General features: G+C 39.6%; 1 protein-coding gene across 3 annotated transcripts in view; it reads right to left on the bottom strand.

Moving 5' to 3' along the window:
* The window catches only part of nhs (NHS actin remodeling regulator), a 282,551-nt gene that overhangs the window by 83,008 nt on the left and 176,022 nt on the right, over positions 1-23,521 (bottom strand). The gene's annotated exons all lie outside the window — the stretch shown is intronic.

The following is a 23,521-nucleotide window of genomic DNA, read 5'->3' on the forward strand; positions in this document are numbered from 1 at the left end:
AATTTGTTGTCTAACATGATATTTTGGTGCTTCATTTATAAAATCATAACCTAATTTGATGTTTAATAGGCTTTTCCTTAATGCCTCCTTATTATCCAACATATTCACTTATCCAACATTCTGCCGGCCCGTTTATGTTGGATAAGTGAAACTCGACTGAATTGTGTTGTCAAAGGCTTTCATGGCAGGAATCACTGCATTGCTGTGAGTTTTCCAGGCTGAAAAATGTGTAGGCTTGGTTTTTCTCCCAACAGAGGATTCCTCCAGGCAGGAAAAAGCCAGGCTTTGAAGCTACAAGGCCATTTAATACAAATCAAGCTGGCCAATTGCACCACTCACACTTGTCTCAAGCAGACAAGAATTCTTTTTCCCACCCTGGACCTTCCACAGATATATAAACCTCACTCTGCAATCAGATGACCCAGAAGCAATTTTAACCAACCAATCTCTTATCTATTTCATTTCTGTGATATAATAAGGGGCCACTGCTTCTGTATCACACAGACTGCCTAAATAAGCAGGGACTAGGGATGACAAGAATACATGAAATAGTCAACAAAATGTTTCTCAAGAATTGGAAAACAAACAAACAAACAAACAAAAAACAGGCATTGAGAAACATAAAAAATACACCAGACTCTGGGAAAGCTTGATCAGAAATATCCTGGACTGTTGTGAATCTTGACAGTTACCACTTATTGTGCACAAAATTCTTGAACACTTAAGAAAATCATTAAAATTTGCACTGCTTTCAAGAATGAAATAAAAAAAAATTAAGGGTAGGGTCCTGTTGCACAGTTACAAATACATAACCTATAGTTATACATTTGTAACTGATATGTTGTCATGATTCATACATAGTCCCTGTCCCATGTATTGGAATTGTTGGGAATATATTACGCATCGAACAAGTGATCTCCAGCATGACAGGATATTTTTTCTGCCTGCCACATGAGAGAGTGCTCACAGGAGGAGAGAGAACATTAGACAGTCACTTCTCAGTCAAGAAAGGAATGAACCTCCATTAATCCCAGTGCAATTAACCAATCTGGCTGCAATCCACCATAGTTACATTCCTATATTTTGATTATATGCATTGGTCAATTTGCTTTATATTATATCTGGGTAATTATCTGGATCCATTTCGATCTGGTTTCAGACCTGGTTACGGGACTGAAATGGCACTGGTCTCCTTGGTAGATGATCTATGAAGAGAGCTAGATAGGAGGAGTGTGCCCCTGCTGGTTCTCCTGGACCTCTCAGTGGCGTTCAATATGATCAGCCATGGTATCTTTCTGGGTCATCTTGCTGGGGTGGGATTAGGGGGCACTGTTTTACAATGGCTCCATTCTTTCCTAGAGGACCAAACCCAGAAGGTAGTGCTAGGTGACTTCTGTTCTAACCTTTGTCCTGCAGGGTCCCTTAGGGATCTATTCTGTCACCCATACTGTTTAACATTTACATGAAACCACTGGGAGAGAACATCCCGAGTTTTGGACTTTTTATGCAGATTACACTCAACCCTATTAATCTTTTCCACCAAAATCCGAGGATGGGGATGATCCTGGATTCATCACTGGCCATCGAGGCTCAGGTGTCAATGATGACCAGGAGTGTCTTTGCACAACTAAAACTTGTGCACTAGCTTCATGTGTCCCTTAAGACGCCAGGACTGGCCATGGTAGTACATGCCTTAGTTACATCTCAATTGGATTACTGCAATGTGCTCTACATGGGGCTGCCTTTAAAGAGTGCTTGGAAGCTTCAGCTGGTTCAGAGATCAGAAGCCAGACTACTAATGGGAGCATGGAGCACCGTATAGGGAGAGAACAACTCCCATGCTGCGGCAGCTCCACTGGATTCCAGTTTGCTACGGGGCAAAATTTAAAGTCCTGGTTGTTACTTTTAAAGCCCTAAACAGTTTGGGTCCAGACTACCTGGCCAACCAAATTTTCTCATATGAGCCTGCCCAGACATTGTGTTCATCAGTCTCACCCCCATCTCAAACCCCTGTTTCCTTCCCTCTGTGTGTTTATGTGTATAAAGTTGGCTCTCTACATTTGCTGGTTTTTACTTTTGTGGATTTGATTATTTTCAGATTCAATTAAAATGTTTTCTCTAGGAATCTCCAGTTCCTCCAGCATCAACTTCTGCTATTGACCTGTAATGGAGGACCTAGAGATGCCTAGGCATTTGTAGGTCCTCCAGCATGAATCTATGCTCAATTTCCTGTGGGTGTTCTCTTAGATAATAATATAGTGGTTTTCTATTAATAGGGTTAATCCTCTTTTGCAGGTTCTCGGCTCCCTAATTTCAGTGGGTGTGGAGAGCTGGCTGTATATATATATTTTAAATTATGTCTTGGTGGTGGTAGTGGTGGTGGTGGTGATGATGATGATAGTTCACTCCTCTGACTTACTATTATGTGAGAGGTTAAAGAGATTTCTCTACCCCACCGTAAGAAATACTGACTTCAAAAATATATATAACTACAGTAGAGTCTCACTTATCCAAGCTAAACGGGTCGGCAGAAGCTTGGATAAGCGAATATCTTGGATAATAAGGAGGGATTAAGGAAAAGCCTATTAAACATCAAATTAGGTTATGGTTTTACAAATTAAGCACCAGAACATCATGTTGTACAACAAATTTGACAGAAAAGGCAGTTCAATATGCAGTAATGTTATGTTGTAATTACTGTATTTACGAATTTAGCACCAAAATATCATGCTATATTGAAAACATTGACGACAAAAATGGCTAGGATTATCCAGAGGCTTGGATAAGCGAGGCTTGGATAAGTGAGACTCTACTGTATGTTCCTTAAAGACATAGCTGGCAAAGAAATAGGTGTACTCTTTTGGCTCTATTCATTATCCACACTGCCTCTTAAGTCTTGATGGAATCTGCTTCTTTAAAAAACCTGCAAATATTTCTAAGGTCAGATGTAGCTTGGCTCTGTGTGATTATATTGAATAGTACACATCCACAGGTGGATCTGCATCCAGCTCCAGCTGCCTTTAATTATAATTTGTCAATTTATCTTCAATGGAGTGGGGAGATCTCATTTCCAGAGACAGCCTATATTTGGTCTGCTTTTTCTCCTACTATATTGTAAAAATGTATTTTTATCCGAGTATGAAAAAGGTTCCTCTTATAGCAAGGGCCACAGTGAGCATATTCGCTAGCACACAATCAGCATTTGTGAAAGTTATGATTGCAATATTCAAAAGAAACAAAATTTACACACAGGCTGGTTAGAAACCTTCTCATCTACCCAGTGATTGTAATTATCTTACATCAATGCAGACAAACAATGCCTCCATTTTAGGTGTTTATATTTTTTCACTCCATACCTTCATTTTCATTGTAATTCAATGTTTTTCCTTTTAAAAAGTCAGTGGTTCTTATGATTCATCTCATATCTTTTGATGTCCTTAAGTAGATTGTGTCATAAAGAAACAGTGGAATAGCAAAAGCAGTGAGTCAGACGAGATTGTTAAATCACAAATATTCAGCACTATAAGCATAGCTGCAAGTCTCCTTTGTGGAGAAATCCCATGTAAAAAATTGCAGTGATGTCTAAGCAAAAGCTGCAAGGACACCTTGAATTTGTAACAGCAAGTGAAGCATAACAGAGGTTCCCCGATGCATTAGGACAGCCCAAGTCAACAGAAGGCTTGGTTGCAAAGGAGGCAGAAGGCTGGCAGAACATGACCTACATAGGTGTCTCCACTATCCAAACATCAGTAAAGACAGATCAGCGGCTTACATGGCTATGGACATTTCCTAAAGGCTTGCAATAACTGCAGCTTCCGCAGGCTGCTCTTTCCCATCTCCCCTTGGCTTTCAATAGAACTTTGCCAATGCTTTATGAGGAGAACTCAAGGGTGGTGGAAGATGAGTGCATCCAAGAGATGTGGCTGTCAGAGCTGGAGGAGCAAAGAATGACACAGTTCAGTCACATAAGTCAAGGGACTTGGCTCAGAAAGTAGAAAATCCTAAAGTCATTTCTTTTCCCAACATACTTTTAAAAACTCCAACAGAAAGTCTAGAACACACACAGACGTACACAACACCACACACCCACTAAATTCCTCTAAAACTAGTTAAAGGTTACCTGACATTCATTTAGAAATTAGCAAATTCTGCCTTTTAAAAACAAACCACTGGAAGGAAAAAAATGATTGACATGTTTTTCTTTAGGAAATAATTTTTTTATTTAAAAAAAGGGTTTAAAACTGTGTTTCCCTCAAAGTGACCTCAAATGCTAAAGGAAACATATTTTCTCTTGGTGCCTGAATAAACCACAGCAAATTAAGTTTGTGTGGCAAGGTTGCCATTTATCTGCAGACAATCAGGCCAGATGTGGGGAGAAATCACTTGAGGAATTCAACAGCTCGATGTACTGGTCTTTCAGCAGGAAAAGCTGGATTAGGGGATGGGTTGGATACAGGACAGGGAAAAACAGAAATTCTAGTTGTGATCAGAAGGAAAAAGGAAGTTACATATTCTCTCTCTGTTCCAGACCTTGAAAAGGGTAACCTTTTGGGCTACAATTCTTACAGTTTTCCAAGGCCCATGATGCCTACAGGTTTCTTGGAGCTGTGGTCCAAAACATTGTTTCCAGGCTTTGCCCAGTTGCTGTATGAATGCACCCATCCTAAAATTAACCAGCCATTTGTACAGGACTGCGTAAACAGACCTTAAAACTGTCAAGAGGGCAGAAAACCTTTTATGCCTTTTCAAATAAAAAATAAAACAAGGGGAACTGTAATTCTTCACACTTTTTTCCACTGTCTTTGCCAAAAATTCATGCCATCAACTATGCTGTTGCACTCAAATATGTGTAGCCTAAAAGTAGGATTTGGATTCACAAGTCCTCTTTTCTAAAGTGAACTTTCACAGAGATTGTGGATGGGTGGGTGGGGGATATGCCTTTCAAGGCTGATACTGTATTTTATTGCACTTCTGTATCTGCACCTTAAAGCAATTGATCAAACACAAAAAGATTGTGAAATAATAAGCATATTGAACCAGACTTATTTCTGAAATGATGAAGAACTTCAGTAAAGACCTGCAACAATAAAGATTATAAACCATAAATAATTCCCCATGTTACTGTACAAAGAATGTATAGCTATGACTAAAGACACTTTTGGGTTTCTATGGATTTGCCTGGAGTTCACTTAAGAGTTATGCTGTATACGCTGCATGCTTCAGCGTGGTATTGTGCCTCAATGTGATATTACACCTCAACTAGAGGGGTTTGCAGAACTCTAAATACCTGGTCCTGACCAATCATATGGATGCTTCCAGTGAAATTGGTGCCTTCCACCCTTGCAGCATGGGATCATACACTTCAAATCCCTGCTTGGCCATGGAACCCACTGGGCGACCCAGGACAAGTCTTATTCCCTCAGCCTCAGAGGAACCAAACAGCAAACCTCCTCTGATCAAATCTTGCCAAGAAAACCTGTGGTAGGTTCATTTAAGCATCTACCTAGGTTGAAGACAACTTGAAGGTATATCACCACAACAACTCACTGGTTCAAATATGTCAGCAATATGAGAACTTTTGCTGTTCATTAGGAAAAGGATGAGCAATACATTCTCCACAGCAATAGGCCAAAGGTACATTTTGCCCTCCTCCTTGTGCCTTTACTTATGTTTTTGCAGTGAGTTTGTGTTGTGACTGCGCCTTCGGGAATTATGGTTGATGGGGATGGAATTCGAAGAGGAAGAAAAAACCCTCGTGATGAGGGTTCACTGGAGGAGTTGCGCAGGAAGCGACTTAGAGAGCTATATGGGGGATCTTCTGAGGAAGATTCAGATGGGGAGATGGATGCTGAGGAACAGGTGGTGGCTGGGGAAGCGGGCACTGAATGGGCACAGCCACCGGAGATGTCTGGGGATTTGGGGTCTATGGATACTTCTGAACCTGGGGTTTCTGCAGGAGCTGATCCCAATTGGGATGCTTGGAGAAGGGAGGATGGTTCTTTAAGTGTTTATGGGGCTAAGTGTGGGCAGGATGATTGGGACTCCGACGAATTGCTAGGTACTCCAGATCCACGAGCTCTAGCTGTGTGGAGCTCAGACTCTGAGTAGATTTGGGACACCTGGTGTTTGGGTGTGAGTGTTTGGTCACCCAGGAGGAAGGGGAATAAAATGGGAATGTTTGGCCACTGCACTTTGCGTGTGGCAAGGTGTTGCTGAGGCGCCATTGGGATCTCTGTGTTTCCATGAAGACTGGACTTGGACTATGATTTGAATCTGCTGTTATCACCTAGCTTGGCTCTCGCTGTGTCTTATCGTGGACCTGTTTTGGATGAATGCACCCTCTTCAGACCTTGGATCGGAATTTGACCTTGCTACTGCCTTCGCCCTGTGATTGATGACTACTATCGGCTTTTGACTCTTGGCTTGCTCTTTGGACACCGCTGTTATCTCCTGACCTGACCTTGGAATCCCGGACGACGTCTTTTCATCATCCTTTTGGAGCCTTCGGCTTTATCCACATTGTGGAAGCAGTCTACTGCATTCTTAGTTTGTTTGTTTGTTTCCTGACCAATTTGGTGTTTTCTTTTGGGAACTGTTCCTTTGAAAACCACAGAGCCGGCTGGCAGGGCTTGGACTCAGAAAGTGCAGTTTGCACTAAGTTTGTTTAGCTTTGTTTTTACCTGCTTGTGTTGCTGAATTATATTTTTGTTTGAACTGCTCTTGAAGCACTGATAGTGAAGTGTTTCAAGGTTTTTTCTGTGTTATCATTACTTTTTGGCTTATCTGCTGAATAAACTCTATTTTTGTTCGCTAATTGGCGTCTGACTCTTGACAGTTTGCAATGCTTTCTTTTTGTGATATTCATTCCAGCCCCTTGATAAACATGTATTTTACATATCAGACTAGTAATATGGCAAACTATATAAGAAATGAATGCAGTTACTTACTCTGCTGTGTACACTCCATCAATATGTGTGTGTGTACAAGAAAAAGCTGTTGACTTACGGAATCAGGTTGAGTTTGCAATCCATGCACAGTACTCCTTGCTCTCTAGAGAAATCAGGAAGTGAAGAAGCAAAGCTTTCTTCATTTTTTGTTGATTCCTAAGTAGGCCAAATCACTTTGGAGGAAAGCCAGGAGTTCATTTAATATTCATCTCTGACCTGTTTTATTCCTTCAAGGTTTTGGTACAAAGTTGGCTGAAAGCTTTCCTCCCTGTTTGTCTGAAAGTGTACCACCATCAATGGTATTCCCCCAAAGCACGGTCTGCAGTGCACACATAAATAATGTATTCCAAATGACTGCTACTTTCTTGTTCCATCAGCAGATTGCTGCAAAACCTGGATAGTTGTTCCTTAGCTAATAATTCATCTGCATATGTTAACATTATTGGGAGGAAAAGAAAGTTCTCTCTTTCAAGAACTGGAGTCTGAGGAATTACAACTTGTACAATTAGATGAAATTCACAAATACAATGGCAATTCTGCATTCTTGCTGTGCTAATGGTATTAATGAGAAATCTCTTTCATTTTAAAAAAAATAATCAGCTATTAAACATTTCCACCATGAATGAAAGGGTCCAACTAAAAACTTGCATAACGATTGGTGGAGAAGAGCAAGTTGTAGGAATGGCTAAAGACTACTACTTCTTTTTCAGTCAAAGATAACCAGCTTTCATCATGTAATATCTGAAAGGGTGTGTTCCTATGGTCAGGCCTCATTATTTTTAGTTTCAAAGCCATGTTCTACTGGGAATTTTTATTACAAAAGTGTAATTATTATACAGTGTTGTATGTTTGCAACCAATCTTTAAAAGAAGTAAAAACACAGATGACTTCTCCAGCCTGGTGCCCTGCAGCTGGCTGGAGTATTGTAGGAGTTGTAGTCCAACATAACAGGAAAGGACCAGGTTGGAGCAGACCATCTCAAAGTAAATGTGACTAATAATGTTCATTGAAATTCTTATCTGTATTAATAACTGAGGAATATTGCAATATTATTTTGATGGGGGAACAATTTATGAACTAGCAAATATGAAAAACAAATATAAAGGTAAAGGTAAAGGTTTTCCTCTGACGTTAAATTTAGTTGTGTCCAACTTTGGGGATTGGTGCTCAACTCCATTTCTAAGCTGAAGAGCTAGCATTGTCCAAGGTCATGTGGCCAGCATGACTGGATGGAGTCCTGTTATCTTCCTGCCAGAGCGGTACCTATTGATCTACTCACATTTGTATGTTTTTGAACTGCTAGGTTGGCAGAAGCTGGGGTTAACAGCAGGAGCTCACCCTGCTTCCTGGATTCGAACCACTGACCTTTCGGTCAGCAAGTTCGGCAGCTCAGTCGTTTAACCAGCTGCTCCAACAAATATCTGTGGTCTCTAAAAACAACATTTGTTACTTGTACTTTAAAAAAGAAATTCTAGTCATCATTTAACCAAAGAAATGTAATTCTCTGTTCCTGAAAGATCATTGCAGAGCTAAATCAAAGAAAGCCAACACAGCTGATCGGATCCATCGCTTATAGACAAGCTGTTTCAGTGTGTGAAGCAAACTTCTGCTTATCTGCCAATAAAGACTATTGAGTTTGTTCTTAGGCAAAAGCTTGGCTTTACAACCCAACCTGCTGAGTCTGAGCTGAACAAGCACCCCACCAGGAGGGATGTTAAAATTTGTTCCGTCCATTCAGAATGGTGTTAACATCCAGTCTTCATGAAGCAGGAGGGAATAAGGCAGCTTTCTCTATTCACAGAAAGAAGGCTGTGGAACAGATTTGGCTGAGCACTCTTTGACTTTTTTTCTGTGACTGAATGGGGATTCCCACTTGACTTGGAGCCAAACCTTCTTGGCTTGAGATCATCTGCAGTCCATTGTAAGCTAGACCAAACCTGGAAACCACCTGGGATGGGGTGTTAGTACTTGAATAAATGGCACACTTCCCAGTGAAACCAGCGCCATTGAACCATTGTGTGGAGTCATCCAAAGCGTATTTCCTTGACTACATGTGTTAATATTTGAGTAGACCACAAATTTCAAGGTTTAGCTGCTGAGGCATAAAGAAGCATTCACCAAAAGAACACACTGCTGCCCTTTCCTCAGCCAACAATTCCACAGAAGTGTTGCTGCTGATTTAAACAAAATGTTTAAACGCTTTTATATAATACAATACATGTTTTCAAAGAAAGAAAATATTTAAAAAGCAAGTCAGCAAGATAATAAATTAAGAACAGCAATGCAAGCACAATACAGTACATACATTTTTAACTGGAGAAACATATCTCTATTACAATGGTTGCTTTTCTTTAGTGGGCTCTAAGAATAAGAAGAATAGGAACAAAGGGTTCAGAAAGCAACTGAAGACTGCTTCATTTTTAGATTCCTAGCACTGTGTGCTGTATTTCAGAGGAAGAAACTGGAAAGACCAGCATTTATTACTTAAGAAAATCATAAAATCATGTACATACAGTACTGATAGCTTAGTTTGGATTAACACACCCCAAACATCTTGCACAAAGCCCACATTTTTGTTCTCCCTCCCCCCATTGATCAGACCACAAATCACAAAAGTGTGTCTGGAAGTAATCTGCTACAAACAACACAATAACCTGCAAGTAATTGCTTCTTTTGGTAATGGGGGTGGAACAAGGCCACACTGCTAAAATAACATGACATATAAGAGCAAATTTACATCAGTAATATAGTGAATAACAGTTTATCCAAAATAAGAAGAGTGGAGGAGGAAGGAAAGAAAGAAAAGGTGGTGGGGAAGAATATGGTAGCACGTTTGAAACTAAATGATTTAGTTTATTATGAGTTTTTAAATTAGCATTTTGTGAAGAATTTCCCAAATATTATGCCATACACTACCAATTCTAATTGCACCCCCCCCCCCCAAGTAAGCAAAACTAATGAAAAACACAACAAATAATGTGTTTACTGGCCCACTGATGTTGAAAGCACAATTCACTGCTGCTTTCAGGTTAGCATGAAAATCACAATAATAGCAATAAATATGAATTATGTACAACTTCCAGTCCTTCCATAATTACTAAATATGTATGTATGTGCTACTTTCAACCCTATCGATTTCATGGGGTTTTCTCAAACCAGAAATACTCAGAGCTGATTTTGCTAGTTTTTTCAACTCTAAAACAGTCTGCCGCACACATTGGTGGCCTCCCATCCAAGGGTCAAGACTGACCCTGCTCAGCTTCCAAAACTAAGCAGGGTCTGGGGCCTTTAGGGCAACACAAAGTCCACCTAACCATTTTTATAAAGTCTTACCGGTACTTTCTTTCCATAAGTCGGTATCATAGCAGTCAAGAAAAGCTGAACATTGTAATGAAATTCAGCTGCTGACTATTTTTTGTCTATGGAAAATCCATTATTTTACTTCTCTGATAATTGAATAAAAGCAGCCTGGATTGAGCCAATGAAGTATTCTCAAAGTATCAAATGATTATCATTAAGGAAAACGGAAGTGATTGTTTGACATGTTTGAATGATACAAAGTTCCCTTCCATGCAACAGTATAAAATCCACATTGAACTGGATTATATGACAGTGTGGACTCAGATAATCCAGTTCAAAGTAGATATTGTGAATTATCTGCCTTGATATTCTGGTTTATATGGCTGGGTGGAAGGGCCCATAGTCTAAATGTTTTGCAAGTGAGATACAATTGCAACATTTGTTAAATGTAGACTTTGTTTAGCTGTGCTTCAGCAGTATAAAAAGTCACAGCTATGTTAAAACAGCAAGCCCTTGGCCTCATGTGAGGGGAAGAGGTCAAATGTAAAAGGGCCTGGACAAGGAATCAAAGGAAGGGAAAATAAAGTACATATAAATTAACTGCAAATCTTCTTGTAGAGATTAATTTACATTAATCGAAAAGTAGCTTTCCACATAAAGTTTTAAGATATTAGTAAAAAGGTAAATGGAGTAAACATTTCTAAAGTCAGAAGAACTTTGTATCATGTCGTTTATGGGATATTTTAAATATTTTTCACAGAATTGGTCAATGTGGGAGATATTGCAACAGAGTCCCCTTATATGGCCTCAGAAAAAGATTGTGCTGATTGGAAAACTAAGTCAAATGAATTAACCCATGCTGGATTTGGCATAAGCTAGCAAATCCTTCAAATATGATTACAAGCCTCCCACCCCCCATTTCAAATCCAAGTCAGTTTTTTCAGTACAGTACAGTCACGAAAGACTGTTTAGCCTCAAACAATTCAAATATTGTTCCAGGGACAAGGTCCAGAATTCTTGATGAATAAGATAAATGTTCTAGCTCCTAGAACCTAGGAAGAAATGACTCCCAACCTAACAGTGCCCGAGGTCAAGAGTGGTGAACTGGTCTTCCAGAGCAACATGAGGATTTCAGTTTGCTACATCCTTCACATTTATCTCAAAAGTTCTGTACAAGGAATCCAACCCCTGAAAATAAGATATCTCTATTTCCAGCCTGATCCCAGGGCAGGGAGATGGAAAGAAGCAGAGAAAGGAGGGAGAGATAGAGAACAGAAAAGATTGACCAGGAGGTGACCAAAGAGAAAGGAAGGGATGGAGAGGATGAGAATGGAACAGAAGTAGTAATAGTACAGGATGGACAGCACCTACTTTGGTCCATCACTGGTTTCATCCCAGTTCACTACAACCATAAGCCCACGGATAGATTATCTCTGAGATAATGTGACCCTTTATTTAAAAAGAGATTTCTTCACCTCCAGGTCCTGCATCCTTTCAAGTTAAATCTCATTCCACTTTCAACACAACTGTGTTCACACACATATGTGTGTGCAATGATCTGCAACCATTGCAAATTATTTGTGAACCTCGTTGAGTGAGAAAATGGAGTGCTCAAGCCTAGGAATTACAGGCAGTTGCAGAGTTACAAATGACTCATGGTAAAGAACGGGGGTGAGACAACAGGAAGTGAAAGAAATCTACCCCTTGGAAAGGAAATTTACTCCTGAAAGAGTTATCATGGGGAAAGGTGTCTCCACTGAAGCTTTCTCACCAATCCTGGTTTCCACAACAAGCCAAAAATTCCAAATTCCAATTATTACAGGGACAGAAAGTGGAGAGAAATCTTCTGAACAGGGGCACAGAGAGCAAAACAAACAGCACAGAGGTGTTAATCCTTCCCTTTGCTATCCAAAGCTAAAAAAACCTGTTTTAGTTGGAGTTAGACTTAAAAAATGTACCTGTTCTGACTTACATAAAATTCAACTTAAGAAGAGACTTACAGAACCTATCTTGTTCATAACTTGGGGACTGCCTGAATTTAAGTGAAATTCACAACCATATTTCTGTCTTGTGGCTTTTCACTAGACCGTCCTGCACCAGGAGGCTACAATCAAGTTGATTAAAAAGTTGATAAAATTGCTTATAAATGTACAAGTGATGATGGTCATGAGGGGGGGGGGGTTGGCACAAGATCCTATACTGTGAACAACTTTTTAACAGGAAGAAATTAATTGGATCAAGCTTTTGCCCGTCATTTCCCAGTGGTATGAAAGATATTGAGGTTCTCATTTGGTGTTGAAGGTACATAAGAACTGCTTTGCGCTTGTATCCTGAATACCAGTGCATGTTTACACCTAAATATATCTATAAATGTTGTATATAGTGTAGGAACAAAAATAGAAAATCTGTTCAATTAATGTTAAAACGAGGTTATCTATTTCATACCTCCATAGCAGAACAGTGGGCCGCTATCCTACGAAGAACAAAACAACAGAGCAAATTTTTTACTATGCTTCCAATTGAGTATCAAAAGCTTTGAACACATTGGGAACTTGTAGCTGAGAGTCTCTTAAGCATGGAGGCCAGAACACATTTTTCACATTATGGAGCAGATGGAAATTGTAAACTTCTGTACAACAGAGTGGTGTGTCCCCCAACCCCAACAGTAGCAAATAACAATGTCATTTTCAGAGAATGTTTTGTTTTCTGTTTTCAACCAATCAACCAATGTTCAAATGGAAAGGAGCTGAAATACTGAGACTTCAAACATACCAAAAAGGAAATAAGCAATCAAACCAGTTCAAACTCCCAGTCTAGCTGTTCGTGTCAAACTAGGGACAGTCTGGTACTAATCAAAATGATTTATGTAGTTGTAGAGAGAAGACCAGGGTTTTACAAACAACATTGAGCTGGAATTTTAAAAGTACCAAGGCGGTCAAAGTCAACATCAAAGTCTTTGCATCTTTATGGGTCAGACAAGAAGTATTTTATAAGGAGAAGACATATATTCCAACTGTGGTGGGTGCAATTTGAACACAGATTGCCTCGAAAACAGATGCTATGTAGCAAATGAGGGTTCAAATCATGTTCACTGCACTCACAAAGTTAAGTCAATCTTCATCCCAATATAACCTTATTAGACAGTTGGATAAGAGTTATTTAGAGTTTGATTTGTAGCAGCAGCTGTTGCAAGATTCCCAAGCACCAAATATCAGGAAAGTCCTGTATAACCTATGCTAGCCCAGATTTATTCACATCTGTAAAAGAACACAATGTAACCCCATCCAAGTTTAAGACTGTCATGGCTATATCCAGGCCTAACAGTGTATGTCCATATCTAACAAAGCAAAGGTTTCCCCCTGATATTAAGTCTAGTCATGTCCAACTCTAGGGGTTGGTGCTCATCTCCATTTCTAAGTCAAAGAGCCAGCATTGTCCATAAATACTTCCAAGCTCATGTGGCCGGCATGACTGCATGAAGTGCTGTTACCTTCCTGCCGGAGCAGTAACTATTGATCTATTCACATTTGCATGTTTTTGAACGGCTAGATTGGCAGAAGCTGGGGCTAACAGCGGGAACTCATCCTGCTCCCCAGATTCGAACTGCCAATCTTTTGGTCAGAAAGTACAGCAGCTCAGCGATTTAACCCGGTGTGCCATCGGGGGCCCTAACAAATGATGGGATAAACATGAGCTGACTGTGTAAGTAACATTTTCAGTGAAGCAAACACACAATGTCGTCTCCAAAAGTGTATCCCACATGCATTATCTTGCCATTTTGGTCCTTGATGCATCTTCAAGGAAAAACCTTCATGTTGCATTGCCAATGAAAGCCAAGGACTTACTAGATGACCAATGGAGCATGAAACTTTGCCAGCATGCTTAACATAGTAGTCTCAGAGAAGTAAGTTTGCTCAAAGAAGTGGCCTACATGTACACTTCTACCTCAATCATTGACTGGTTGTGAGGATTGGTCAGAGAATGGCTTGGTTATCCGTGCCCAGCAAGAAAGAAAAGAACAAAGCTCTTCCTTCTTTCTTGTGCAGAGGCAGCCGGATGGCACATTTATGTAGTAGATTGGCCCCAAGGAGCTATTTTGTTGATGTTGTTCAACTGGAGATACCTCCTTGCCAATACCCTCAAAAGTTTTTTATGGTAGCCCAACAGCAGAAGCAAGGTTTACAACAGTAAGCAATGGGTTAAAATAACAGGAAAGGGGATTCCACCTGAACAATAGGAAAATCTCCCTGACCGCGAGAGTTGCTCAACAGTGGAACTGTCTGCCTCAGCGTGTGGTGGAAGCTCCTTCCTTGGAAGCTTTTAAACAGAGGCTGGGTGGCCATCTATCTGAGGTGCTTTGATTATGCTTTTCCTGCATGGCAGGGAGTTGGGCTAGATGGCCCATGTGGTATATTCCAACTCTACGATTCTAAACCGCCAACAGGAGGCAGCAGATGCTGGAGAACAGGAGCACCCTACCGTAGAGAAGAGTTGCTGGCACCACGTTGCCTGTCAAATGAGCCAGAGACATGAAAAGGTGAATCTGAGCAAAACCGAAATTGTGTGGTTTAGATTATTCAAAAACAAAACCCCAAACAATACCCACTTCTAAATGGATATATTGGTACAAAAAAATATCATCCATCCACTATCATACTGAAGAAAGTCGCCCTCTACTGGTTAAAGACATATCTCAGTTGCACTAGCTAACAATTAAGTGCACCCACAAGAAAAAAGGAACTAAAAGTGCAATTAAAATTATTCAAATCATCTCAGAAATATTTATTTAGAACAGAGGTGAACTACCTATGAATCTTTAAATTGTGAAGGAGGCACTGGGCAGACATACCTGAAGGCAACCAATTGTGGCTCAGGGAGGCTGTGATTTATGCCAGACAGTGCTTGTGCTTATGGCATAGCCCTATAGTTTACGCCCTTTTAGTAACAGTTGAGACTGTAAAACGCATATTGAAAAGTGAGAGCGGATCCAATGGTTTTTCATTATCTTACACACCTGCCTACACTTGAAAATGGAAGACTCATCCAAGAGCTAACACAATTTCTTGCACTAAGCACACTTTTACTATATTAATCTAGAATCATATACTCTTCCTATCAGAGTAAGTTTAAAAGAGCTGATGAAACAACACAGCATTTAGTCAATTTTGGAGTTTATTTTATCAAGCACATTTCGGGCAGAAGGCTCTCCTTAACTGAACTGAGTAAACTTCTGAAAAGACACAAAAGAATCCAGGGTTCATTCACACATTAGAATTAAAGCACTAGCATCCCACTTTAATTGCCATGGTTTTATCCTGATGATGATGATGATGATGATGATGATGATGATGATGATGATGATGATGATAATTTTATATCTTACCTGCCTCCCCTCATAATTTGAGGCTGGTCACAGCACAATCAGAAACACACAAATACTATAAAAATCTATAAACACACATATTAAAATTAAAAAAAAATTAGAATCCTGGAACAGATAGTCTGGTGAGGGCCTAAAACAGTGATTGCCAAATCATGGTTCTCCACAGTTGGACTTCAGCTCTCAGAATCTCTGACCATTAGCCAAAGTGACTGAGGCTGCTGGGAGTTGGAGTCCAAAACTAGAAGACTATTTTTGGGAATCACTGCTCTAGAACATTTGTCTCGGGTTTCTAAGCCCCCTTGCCTGCGCTGCCAGTCCCAGAACTCCATGGGATGGAACTATGGCACCTAATTGGAAGGATCGTGCTACAATTTCATAGTGGGAATGGGCCTCCCATTAGTACCTTTGAGACTAAATGGAGAAAAGCAGTTTTTAACATAAGTTTTTATGCTACAGTCTGATAAATTGGACTGCATGCTGAAAATTTCTTTTCCCCTGTTAGTCCCAAAGGTGCGACTGGACTCATTGGATTATTTCAGGCCACAACAGACTAACAATGCTATCTCTTTGAACACTTTTACTAGTTTTACTCTGAACATTTTCAGCCATATATCAAGATTTACTAACAGGCAGCTAGATGTAAACATTTCATGTTGACAAAATTGTCAGAATAAATAAAGACAAACAAGAAAGCAACATGCTTTAGAACAGACTTATTTAGGGTGAGAACAGATTTATATAAAAAGTGTGCTAGGATGGTTGAAATACAAAGGCAGAAATGCCCACCGCTATAATTGCTGAAATATAACTGGAATACCAGATGCTTCTATGCTTTTTTATTGAACCGAGGTTCTGAATCATAATAATTCCAACATACGGCAGGAATACTATTTTCACCTTTCAAAATGCTCTTCTATTACAACCTAAAACAGTGACATTGTTTCCTGTTCCACCCACATATACAAATGCAGCACCTTTCCCCAAAGGGCCATAAGCAATATAATCCTTTTTATATGTTGACTCACATTTTATTCTAAACGGTTCACTCCCAGAAAAGTGTAGCCTGAACCAAAATTTATTATTCTGTATCCCAGTTGCACAATCATCCATTTAGCCTAGATCTGTCCGTCTTGATGGGTAAAATGAACACAGCAGTCTAAGTGCACTGTGTTTCAAATACCCTCACAGCTAATGATGTGGAAATTCTTAATAAGTTTTGTACTTGTACAAATGTATGGATATCAGCAGCAAATCATTACAGGAGGTACCATGGGAGCAGATGAGAGATTAACAAATAATGTTTTTGGGAAAGGCATGGAAGCAAAGCAGGTGCCTCCAGCTGTACAGTGGAAAGTAATTTTAAGATCAGTTTTGACCCGCAGGCTCTTTTTATGGTTGTAGTAATAAAATCTTTCAGTAGTCTGTAGTTACTGTATGAACACACAACGGGGCCTTTCATTAGCTGCACTCTTCATGGGAGCCAGGTCAATAGAGTAAGTGATATCTTAATGTTTCTTTTTCAATGTTGGAATGACTTGAAAACGAAACTGCTTAGGGATATACTTGTGCATTCATCCCCCCTCCCTGTGTGCATGTGTGCCTTTGAGTTCCCTATCAACTCATGGCAACCCCACAGATTTTATAGGATTTTCTTAACCAAGGAATATCCAGAGGTAGTTTTGCCAGCAATTTTGCACCCAGACAATCTCCCATCCAAGTATTATCAGGGCTACAGACTTGGATCAAAGCCTGTGCATGGTTGTATAGTAGATCAATGCCCATGTGTGTGTTTTCTGTAACAAACAAACAATATTTGGACAAATGGAGGAGATCATTGTCATTTTAATTAAGTACAGGAAGAAATTTCCATCAATGGAGATTCAGTATTGATATGTCTGGTAGAATTCCATGTCAGAATCTCAAAGAGTTACTTGTGAAAGCTCTGGATATTTTAAAAAAGGGAAATAAAAAGCACATAGGAAAAGGACAAATTTTGTAAGGAAAGGTGTTTTCCCTCCACAGCACTTACACATTACAGGAGGTACTTACACATATAATTTCCTCTCTCTTTATCCACATGTATGATAATGGTCAGATACAACTAACCATTTTTGGTTATCTGTGTTCTATGTATTTTTGACTGGCTACTTATGTATGTGTGCATATGTACCTTAAAGTTGCCTTTTGGATTATAGTGATCCATTAAAGTCCACAAGGTTTTCTTAGGCAAGGCATATTCAGAGATGATTTTGTCACTTCCTTCCTTTGAAATATTTTCTATAGCAACTGGTACTCACTGGTGGTTTCCCATCCAAGTATTAATTAGAGTTAATCCAAGATCAGATGAGATCTGGTACCTTTAGGGTAGTCTATCCGTTCCTGAAAAAGATGAGAAAAGTTGCCAAAAAGGAAGGCAAAGGGCATTGATTTTTAAAAAATGTCCCTGTTCTGATTGTGATAGTATCCTGAACAAAGTATTCCTTTGTTCAGGAAAACCATAAGGAGATGAACTGTGTTTCTGCTCAAGCTCTTGTCTCAATATGACCAGTTCATGACTACCTTTGAGGCCCCTAAACCCCTAACTTGTGGTTGTTTTGAGTTTCACCTAGATAGGGACATTCCGTTATAGACACTTTCTCCTTACCAGTCAAACAAGATAGCAGCACATAAGATATTTAAAAAGAAGTGAGGATAATATTTGAAAATATTTGAAAATTGATAATTTCCCAATAAGTATTGGGAAACCCTAACAAGAAGCATCAGGAACCAATCTAATCTATACAATACAGGACTTGTTTTTGCACAAAAATTTGCATAATTTAAGTTCCAAACTGTGAAAAGTCTTTGAAAACGGGAATGAGAAGAAGATTGTTAAAATTACTGGCTTCAAGAACAAAGTTAATGATAAATTACATTCCTACACCTGAGTTAACAAAATAAAGTAGAAACCCTTAACAAATGGGTTTGGGGTCTAATGAACCACACAACTACTTAAAAATATATTGAGCCAGTGTGGTATAGTGGTACACATGATGGACTAGGACACTGGGAGACCAGCATTAAGAGTCCTGAAAACCCACTAAAGCCTTAGAGTCATTCTAAGTCAGAGATGGCTTGAAGAAACACAACAAGAACAACAACAATTAACATAGATGTAATATCTGAATACCACAACGATCAGTAGTGGCAACCACAGATCTCACAATCAAAGCAGCCTTCGCACAAGCTGTGGAACTAAAGGCACTGCTTCACATTTTGTATGGTCAACTGATCCCTAGCTCCCTGATGTAAATACTTTTTCAGTTTTCAGAGTCATCCCAATAGAGATAGAACTGACCCACAAGGTTACAAAAGTAAAAACCTTACATCTGTACATTATGGGAGCAGATTGAAACGCCCTAAAGTAAATACCAGGAATTGGATTAAATGGAACTGACACAAAGGTTTTATGAATTTCCCCCCTAGCGTTGTCAGGCTACATTTGACCACAGTTGTTCACATATTGTTCTAGAAAAGGAACTTAAAATCTACCTTAGTTAACTTTCATACCATTCTTTAAAGTTGGCAGCTCTTACTTTGCTCCTTTCTTATCTTATCTTGCTTTCCTTTCTTTCCTCACAAGTCTTCTCAAAGGATTTATCAAAATGATTCAAACAAATCTGACCTTTATGTCATTTTAGTCTCCAGTAATGTGTGTATCTTGCAGATTGTGACAATATAAAGAAAACAAAGCTATCAAGAAACACCGGGACTACTGTGTGTGTGTGGTTTGTGTGTTTTATTTTTATTTTTGGAATATAAGCATACCTGTAATTATATTAAAATACTAACAACTATGTATTCATTTAAAGCAGTGGTTCCCAACTTTTTTTTAACTAGGGCCCACTTGAGCAGGAACCACTTTGACCAGGGACCACTCTTCAACATTAGTACCAGAAGGGTTCAGTTTGGTTATTTGGGGTGCTGATTCAGAAAATTGCATTGGATAGACCACATCAGCTCTAGTTTCTGATACAGAACATATGACATCCAGTAGTTGCCATCAGCTCACCCACAGAAAACCATATTTAATAATCTAGAGCTGATGTGGTCTATCCCATGCAATGGTCAGCTCTGCAGAAAGGAGTGGAAATAAATAAAATAAAATAAAACAAAATAAAGAAGGAGGAGGTTCACAGATTTTTGTTCTCGCGGCCCACTGCTGGGCCGCAGCCCACAGACTGAGAATCACTGATTTAAAGACAATGACAGAGGGGAATTTAGCGTCCACACTTTTCCATCCAGATTTCAGAAGTTTCAGATTAATAGTTTTTTAATTGCTTATGGTAGGAGCTCTAAATAGGCCACAAGACAGAATGACCTCAGAGAACAGTGTGTAGTATTCTATAGTAACATGCAGATCTGCCTCCTTTGGCCAAGTGGATTGGTAAGAGGCAGCATGTGTTGTTGCTATGTGTCTTCAAGTCATTTCTGATGTACAGTGATCTTATCATGGGGTTTTCTGGGGTTAAGAGTATGGGGAAGGCAGAGAATTAAACTCCCTCCCTAGACCTATGATTTTTTTTTAAAAGAAGGACTAAATATAGTTTGGTTCTGACATCAGCACTATGGTAACATGCACGGCACTATAAAGTTATTTACATTTATGTGGCAGTTCCCCTAAATGAAAAACTACTTCTCTTTTGCTTCTTTCTTTGTTTTCTTGCCTAGAGGAGATGAGATCCACAAAAATTTTACAGTTTTAGTAATATTTAACTTATTCCTTGAATACATTAGGAAATAGCTACCTTTGATCTCTGGTTCTAGTCTCGTAGCTTGAAGACAGCTGTTTCTAACCACAGCTTTCGGTTCTACCTGGTCTATTAGCTCTACATTTATGGAACGTGACCTTTAACTTTTGGCCTTTGCTGGTGTTTCAAGTTTCAGATTGACTTCCTGCTTGCTGATTAAAGGATGACTGTTTATGGGAAAGCACTGCAGCTACTATTTATTCTCATGCTAATTTTTGCGTAATTTGATGGATGTGTTTATGCACATGTGGACATTTACACAGTATGGTTTTCTTTCTTTCTTTTTGCTGAATGTCAAAAGTTCCTCCTAAATTTTATTGAATACTTGCAGCTTCTGCAGATTCAGTAATTAATCATTTCCAAGAAATGTCCATACTCTTAACTTACAACCAAGAAGCATTTCCGGTATGCTGATCTCCAGATAAGTATTAGAAATGTTGTTTCAAAATTAAAAATGTCAAAAGCAAACTTGGTTCAAACTTGGCTAGAATCATCATACACAGCTTTGAGATTGCCACTCACAATCTTAACCTTGTCACTTCACCTAAATTAAGCTTAGTTAAATCAGTAAGTTCAGGGTGGGGAGGGGGTTAGTATTCTCTCCTAGTTTAAATTTAACACTCAGAAAATGCACCTCTTGTATGCAGTTAGGAGATTCTAGGATTTGTGGTCTAGAATGAGCAGCAGCTGGTAGTTTCCATTTCACTGGGGGCAGAGGTGATGAATTCATGCTGGCTTTTAGTTTGAATTAGTACAAGTTTCAGCACTCTGGAAAGTTCCTTTTAAAGTATGATTTGAAATCTGGAGTGGCTCACTAGCATGGAAGCTAGCCATCACCATTTGGAAGGACTAATGTTCCTTATTGATAGGCAAAGTAAAGATTTTGGGATGGGCTTGTGTGTTCTAGTAAATCTATAAGCAAAGCCGTCAGAGCCATGTACTCCCAGAGAGGTCCCCCATCAAAGTGGGGCCATAGGGGAGGAGCCAGGCAAGAAACAATCGGAAGATGCTGATGCCAACAGCAGAACAGGTGGATGATAATATGGCGCATGTTACAATGGCTGTGAAGGTGGAAAAAGGCTGCAACAGATGAGAGGCTGCCTGTTGTCATGTCAACCAGGGCATTGGATCAAAGCCTCTCTGAGTGGAGATTGTGTATTAATTGCTGTGCACTTTTTTTCGTGTCAGGAGCGATTTGAGAAACTGCAAGTTGCTTCTGGTGTGAGAGAATTGGCTGTCTGCAAGGACATTGCCCAGGGGATGCCTGGATGTTTTACCATGCTGTGGGAGGTTTCTCTCATGTCCCTGCTTGGGAAGTTGTAGCTGACAGATGGGAGCTCATCCTGCTCCCCAGATTCGAACTCTAGACCTTCCAGTCAGCAGTTCAGCCAGCACAAGGGGTTAACCCATTGTACTACCAGGGGCTTCATTGCTGTGCACTGATCTCCACACATAAAACTAATTCACGTGCAGGCATCTAACATGTATCATATTCTTGAATTATTGCCAAGCCATGTATGCTCAGTGGCTGCTCTTTGTGGGCTCTACAGAGTCTAAATAGAACCAGGGAGGCTCTTTTTTTCTTTTTTCTGGGATGGCACCAGCACTTTGGAAAACCCTTACAGAAGAATTAAGAACACCCCTGTCCCTATTGAGTTTCCGGAAGGGTGTAAAGACTTCCTTATTTAAGAAGTATTTCAACTAAAGACTGAATCATATATTTTAGGGCTGGGTTAAGATTTAAGGTTAACCTTGGGGTTTCATATTGGGGAGGTGGAAACTGGTTATATCGAATATTTAATTTTAACTATGTTTTAACCTCTGTACTGTGTGTTTTACATGTAGTAAGACGCCTTGGGTCTGCTTGCGGATAAAGGCAGGGTAAACATATCTCAAATAAATACAATAAATAAATATAAGGGCCTTCTCTTATATATGATGTTCAGGATGAAGAAAAATTCCATGCAAGGGTGATCCATATTGTAGTCAGAAAAGGTATTGCCTGAAAGAGAAAAACCTTGAGAAAAACAACAGCTCTTCCTAATGATATATGCAGGCTTAAGCCCACCTTCTGTTGCATATCTGTGATGCTGTTGTTGTGGGGGTCAGATTTTTTTACTTCCCCCAGACCAAAATCCCGTGCAAATCTTTTTTCATGCTGCTGAACAGAGCCATTTAGTAGCCCGTGGGAAGTAGGAAACAGATAAGTGTTTGGCTATGTGACAATACCTGGATGCACAACAAATTATGGCATCATTTGGGATCACTTGGGGCTCTTCTGGAGGTTCTAGAAAATTGCGTTTTCATTTATCCATCTGGCTATAGTCACATAGTCAGCCACTTTTTAGATAAACTTACTCTCCACCAGCCAATACTAAATAGTTGTGAGGGTGGGCACACACAGAAATGGAAGCTGAGTCCAGTGGGAAGAGGGTAGGAGAATGAATCATCATCCATCATGGTGAGATCTTATTATATATCTCCTGTTGCAGGGCCACAGACATTTTTAATTACCTTTCTCTCACAGGATTCCTAGTTGTGTGCTAGATAAACACAATGGTGCAAGGTAAGCAACTAAGGGGGAGGAAAAAATTGGCAGAAATTGCAGCAAAACATACACATATACACCACATATCTTCTTACGCATCTAGTTGCTGACCGTCTTCTGCTGGAGATACTAACTTCATTGTGCTGTAAGAGATAGAGCAGCTAATACCACTCCATCCGATTATGCCTGCCTCCTTAGTGACCGAGTTAGCTTTCAGTTTCTAGCTCCTCAACAATAAGAGGTGACACTTTAACTCTGTAATCTTTAAAGCAATACTTAGCTATAGAGCATCAAACCACACAAAGGAAAACAATATTAACCTCCAATTAGAAAATGCTTTTTTTGATTTTCTTCTCCCATTTTAAAAACGTTTGCTATTTTTTAAGGGTGAAAATGTATTTCTTTGTTTTGAAAGCTCATTATCACCTGCACCCTAAGAGAGATTTGGAGATCTTCCACCCCTAAATGGAAAAAAGGGCTGGGACAACATCAAGAGAAACATACTTTTTAAACCATCACATTCCCTAACTAACCCCAAGCAGCATTCAAATTA

This window comes from Anolis carolinensis, chromosome 3, assembly GCF_035594765.1.
Source record: "Anolis carolinensis isolate JA03-04 chromosome 3, rAnoCar3.1.pri, whole genome shotgun sequence".
Lineage (NCBI taxonomy): Eukaryota > Metazoa > Chordata > Lepidosauria > Squamata > Dactyloidae > Anolis > Anolis carolinensis.